Source organism: Rhinopithecus roxellana, chromosome 14 (assembly GCF_007565055.1).
Source record: "Rhinopithecus roxellana isolate Shanxi Qingling chromosome 14, ASM756505v1, whole genome shotgun sequence".
NCBI classification, from domain to species: Eukaryota; Metazoa; Chordata; class Mammalia; order Primates; family Cercopithecidae; genus Rhinopithecus; species Rhinopithecus roxellana.
Window position 1 is genome coordinate 87,537,043 of NC_044562.1, and position 6,174 is coordinate 87,543,216.

The following is a 6,174-nucleotide window of genomic DNA, read 5'->3' on the forward strand; positions in this document are numbered from 1 at the left end:
AAGGAATTGGTGTTCCATAAAGGTCGTTGGCAAATCACTGAGTCAAAGGTCACAGGGGAGGAAGGTCACTAGCCTGTTGGTTCTTTGGCCCTCAGGAATCCCCTCACTACATCAGAGGCCCACAACAGGGTGTATTTGTCTCAGGGCTAAAGTTTTTGTTTTTGTTTCTGTTTTGAGGCAGACTCTTGCTCTGTTGCCCAGGCAGGAGTGCAGTGGTACACTGAATTTAAAATAAAAGTTAAACAAATAAGTAAATAAACCTGGCAATGACTCAAAAAAAAAAAAAAAAAAGCATGTGTCTTATGATCGTGTAGTTCCTGCCTCCTGTGTTGGTTTTCTTTCCTTCCTTTCTTCCTTCCTTCCTTTACTCCCTTCCTTCCTTCCTTCTTTCCTTCTTCCCTCCCTCCCTCTCTTTCTTTCTTTCTTCCCTTCCTACTTTCTTCATTGCCAGATTCCGATATTGAATCTCCTCCCTCTAGGTGCTGGTGGTAAGTATTAGACATTAGTAGCTTCATTGCACCAAATTTGCAAATCCTCCTCTTTTATCACCTATAGCCCTGACTATTAGGGCTTGGGGTGTTGGTGGAAGAGGGTTTTGGAGTTCTAAAAACAATTATCTTTCTCTCAGTCCTTCTATTCCTTTCCTTCCATTTTCCCCCAATCATTGCAAACCCAAGTTTACCTGGAAGAAAAGGAACCCCCATCCAGGGCCTGCAAGATATAATAATTATTCAAACATGGCACCAGCATGGTGACACCAGTCTTGGCAAGATGGAACCTAGCTTGAATCCTAGCTCTGAAACTTTCCAGCTCCAAAATGTTTTGCCTGAGATTCCCTTCCATTTTACTGAATTGGAACCACCTGTAGTATGGCCCAGGACAAGCTCTGAACTTTTACAAACCTCCCCAGGTGATGGATGCGACCAGTCAGCAGGCCTGGAATTGGGAACGACTACATACCACAGTCAAATTCATCTTCTAGATTGGTTCAGAAATTCAGAGTAGCTCTCCCAGACCCCAGAATTCTGTCTCAAATCTGAGGCCTGCTTTGACGACTTTCCAGTCCTGTCTGACCTGCCTTTTCTCAGTCTCTTACTAGCCTCCCCTGTGTGGCCAAGAGGATCTGCTTGACTTCTTTCTACACCCAGGGAACAGCTTCCCATGTGATTCTGTGCTGGCTCTATTTCCTTTCCTCCCACTCCTCCCTCCCTTGCTCCTGAGGGATGGGCATGGTGAGTGGGGGCCACAGGACCCAGTGACCCAGGGCCTAAGGGCAATACCAGGAATGGCCTCCTTGAAGCAACACTGGATGCTTCTGACACCAACAGAAAAGTAAGAACAAGCTCCCCAGGAGGGGCCTCTGCAGCCCTTTGCTCACTGGCCTCCCGGGGAGCTTGTGTTTGCATCACTCCTTGACGCTCAGCTCCTGCCACTCCTCCTTGCAGTTCATCTGTCTCCAACTGCCAGTACAGAACAGCTACTTAACAGGTGCCAGTTTCCTTCCGCTCCTCCCACCCCAGCCTTCTCCAGCCAGAATGCAATTGCAGGGCTGGGCTGTCTCTCAGCACCCTGTGTCCCCAGTACCCAGTCCAGGCCCACCAGACAGGAGAAACTCAACAGTAGGCTGTTAACAATCATGACACTCATCAAACTTTGACTTTGTTTTTACTGAAAAATTGAAACATTAATTATTTTTCCCTTAAGATTTGTACCAAATCATATAAAAAAGAAGAATGTCAGCCCCTAGACCCAACCCAGGAACTTGCTATTTCCATCTGAACTGACGGTATGTTCTCTTTTTGATTTATTTCTGCTCTTATGCCAACTGCGAGGGCATAAACAGTCTCATCAGCCCATCTGCAGCTGTGCCTTCGCCACCTTCTGTCCCCAAGGGGGCCTTTGTACAACTGTCACCCTCAGAACCTATGAAAAGCATTTTTCATCCCAGACTTGGCCCCAGGTGGACCACCTTTTCCCTGGTCTTTCGTCTCATGGAACTCCTTTCCCTCTGGTCCAGGGCAGGACCTTCGCACAGTCCACTCTGCCACACAAGCACCTTTTGAAGCCAGAAGGAAAAGCCAGGATGTGCGTGATGAGCCAGCAAGGGCGGTGACAGCCTTCCTGTCTCTCAGAGCAGCTCCACACAGATTGACAGCATTTAACTGCTCCCTTTTCTTTTATTTTCTTAATATTTCCCTTAGGCATTCCTTGGACTCACTCCGTATTTGTTTCACAAACTTCTTTTAGGAGACTTCCAAGTGCCAGGCACTGAGCTGGCCACTTGGGATACAGGAACAACAAACTAGTTGCCCCCAAGGAGCTCACAGGCCAATGAGGAGACAGACAGACCTGTCAGTAACCACCAGCAGCAGAACATGAAGAGGGCTACACATGGGACTTGTGAACCAGGCTCTGGGAGTACAGTGGAGAGCAAGAGTTAGGATAGGGTGAGCATTCAGGGAGGCTTCGCAAAGAGTTAAGCTGGAGCTAAACTTCAATTATAAACAGATGTTATCAAGATGTGGTGAAGGAGAATAAATGGGACATGGAGAGGGAATTCTAGGCAAAGTAAAAATCATGTGCATTGGTCTGTGGCTTTGCAGAATTTGGGAATTAAAAAGAAATCAAGCAATTCCAAATGATAAGGACATGTCATGTTAGAGAGTTGACTGTGACACCCACCTTCACCCCGTAGTAGGAGGCTGGAAAGGGAGGTGGAGGCCAGGAGGTGGGACTTTAATACAGATTGGATGGGCAGGAATTTTTTGCACAGGTAATGGGGAGCCATTAAAGGACTTTGAATGGGGGAAAGTCATATTGTATTTACTACTGTGAAAGATCCCTCTGGCTGTTGTATGGAGAAAAGATTGGGAGGAACACAAGTGAATGCAGGGTAACATATGATTACCACAGTGGCCCAGGAAAGGGTGACAAGAAGGAGGGTCAGGAATGACTCCTAGACTTAGCATTTACACAGTAAGAGGCTGAGTTATGGATTCTGGAATAGAACCACCTTTCCGGGGACAGATCAGGAATCTGGATTTTCACATACTAGTTTAAGATCCTTTTAAGAAATTCAAAGGGGAACATCAAGTAGGTAGTTGAAAGCTCAGAGGAGAGGTCTGTATAAATTTACATTTGTATAAATGCTCAACAAAGAATATGGCATTCAAGGAAAAGCCCTTGACTTCTGATCACATTTATCACATGAGTAAATCTGAGAACCACTGATCTAGCTTTACAGAAGAAAAAAACAGTGAGGCCCAAAGAGGGAAAGTGAGCTGGCCAAGGTGACACAAATGGTTAATGTGAACAGGACCATGAACCCAAGGGCACCAGGCTTGTATAAATTTACGTTTGATCATTGAGATCAAAACCAGGGGTACTGATGAGGGTGTAGCTGAGAAGAGACCCTGGGTCTAAGCTGGTGGAATTTCAAAGGCTCATGAATGGTTATTAGAATAAGTAGACCCAAAGGACTCAGAGTGAGAGGCTGGCAAGGGGGTGCCATATTCAGAAGACTGGGGTATTCCAGAAGCAGTGGAAGAGTGTGTTTAAGAAGGAGGTTTGTCAAGTCTGTGCATGGTGGCTCAGGCCTGTAATCCCAGCACTTTGGGAGGCCAAGGAGGGTGGATCACCTGAGGTCAGGAGTTTGAGACTAGCCTGACCAACAAGGTGAAACACGTCTCTACTAAAAATACTAAAAATTAGCTGAGCATGGTGGTCCATGCCTGTAGTCTCATAGTCCCAGCTACTCGGGAGGCTGAGGCAGGAGAATCGCTTGAACCTGGGAGGCAGAGGTTGCAGTGAGCCAAGATCGCGCCACTGCACTCCAGCCTGGGCAATAGAGTAAGACTTCGTCTCAAGAAAAGAGAAGGAGATTAGTCAAATACAGCAAGTGTTGAGAGACCAAGTGGGATGAGAACTGAAAATAGTGATGCAGATGTCACTGTTAACCTTCACAAAAGCAGTAGGAGTGTGTTGAAGATAGAGAAGGAAAGAAATGGAGACAGTGATGCAAAAAGAATTTTGCAAAATCTTTGCAAATTTTGATGAGGGAGAAGCAATGAAAAGGGCAGTAGATGGAAGGGAACTGGGGATGAAGTTTGGGGTTTCGGCCTTCTTTATTAGTGGAGGGAGCTTGCGTACCAATGTTGTTGGTAAGCCAGGCACAGTGGCGCATACCTGTAATCCCAGCACTTTGGGAGGTGGAGACAGACAGATCACTTGGGCTCAGGAGTTTAAGACCAGCCTGGGCAATATGGTGAAATCTCATTTCAGACGAATTAAGCAATTCAATTCCTACTCGAGAAATAGTTCCCTTGTTCATTATTAACTTGCAGAAATTGTTTAAACTCTTCTTCCAGAAGCATGGGACTATTTCAGTTTCAGAGGACTCTGGTCAAGAAGCCTGGTGCCCTTGGGTTCATGGTCCTGTTCACATTAACCATTTGTGTCACCTTGGCCAGCTCACTTTCCCTCTTTGGGCCTCATTGTTTTTTTCTTCTGTAAAGCTAGATCAGTGGTTCTCAGATTTATTCCTGTGATAAACGTGAAGGAACGATCAGAAGTCAAGGGCTTTTCCTTGAATGCCATATTCTTTGTTGAGCACTATAAAAATAGTGGGAAATTTAATTAGACCTTGTAGAATAGTAACAATTTTAGACTTAGAAAATATTACCTTAATAGATGATCCTGTACTGCATCATAACTGGGAGCACAGAGGCTCATTAAAAAAGAAAAGAAGAGAAAAGAAAAAAAAGAAAAAGGCTATCCAATTAAGCATAGTCAACTATTTGCAAAATACCCTCATAAATATTTATTTTATACTTGTTCATTTCATTTTATTGTCAGCTATCACAGTCATTGGTTTTAGAGAAATAGAGAAGAGGAAAACTTTGAAGAAATTCTGCCCATTAACTGCTTCTGCTAATTGAGAAAAGTCCGGTTTTCAACCGTAGCTGTGAGACTCCTCAATCTTGCTTACGAACAAATAATGGCCTGTGAGAGGAAGGTCCCCGTCAGCTTTAGTTAATCTAATGTTCTACGCTTTTACTGTATTTCTGTTGTTCAACAATTGTTAGCCTTACTCCACACTTCAGTGGGGTCGAAGAGCCATAGTGGCCCATACTTCAGTGGCCTCTGAGAGTCAAAAGCACTTCCTGTATCATCTAGTCAAATACCTAATTTTGAGATAAAGCAAGCTAGGCCTAGAGAGGTTCCAGGAATTTTCCTAAATTCACCTAGTTACTTAGTGGCCAGGCCAGGGTTAGAACCTGGGTCTCCTGTCTCTGTGTTTGTCCTCTTACTTTGACACTAAGCAAATCATGAGATCATGTGGCTGGAGGAAAGCATATTTGACATTGTAATGCTGAACCACATAGGATCTTTAGAATGTCTGCTAGATTCAGAAAATCCTGGTAAAGACTGTACATCCTCTGTTGAGATTCAATTTTCTACACAGAGCTGGGGCTCAACAAATGTTTGTCATTCACCCAGAAGTCTTTCAGCTGTCCCTAATGACCATGATTCAGGGCGTACTTAGCCTTTTTCTTCCCTCCAGTAGCAGATGAGAACAGTTACCACATTCCCTGCTAAATGGCAAGCATCGTTTCCACAGGCCACGGCACTTCACCAGGTAGTCCTTCAGTTTTCCCTTCTCTAACTCAGAAGAACCAATTTTAACAATTGACTCAAAGCTACCCAACAAGGAGAGGCATTGATATTTTCCCCCACAATTTAGGACTCAATTCTTTAGATCAACATTTTTTGGTGAAAACTACAGGTAGAATAAAACTATTTTTAAATACTCATTTGTTTATTAATGTTATAGTTAATTAGGCTTTTACCAGGCACCAGGCACTGGGCTACCTGCTAGTAAATCAATCCTCCTGAAAAAAAAAACATGAATTCTTCCCTAGGAACTAACAGTATTGTAGTAAATGTAGCTATACAAAGGAATAATTACAGAGTGATGCAATAAGTATATTTGACATAAATATTTTTCCTTATCATTCGTGGACTCTTCCTCCACAATCTATGGAATGCATTCAAAATTGACTTTTTTTGGATTAGCTCAGTTTTAGTGACTTAAATTTTGAGGAAAATCTGGGATTTTTAAGAAAGGAAAAGACAAAAATAAATACCCACTTAAAATGCTACACACACTAATTT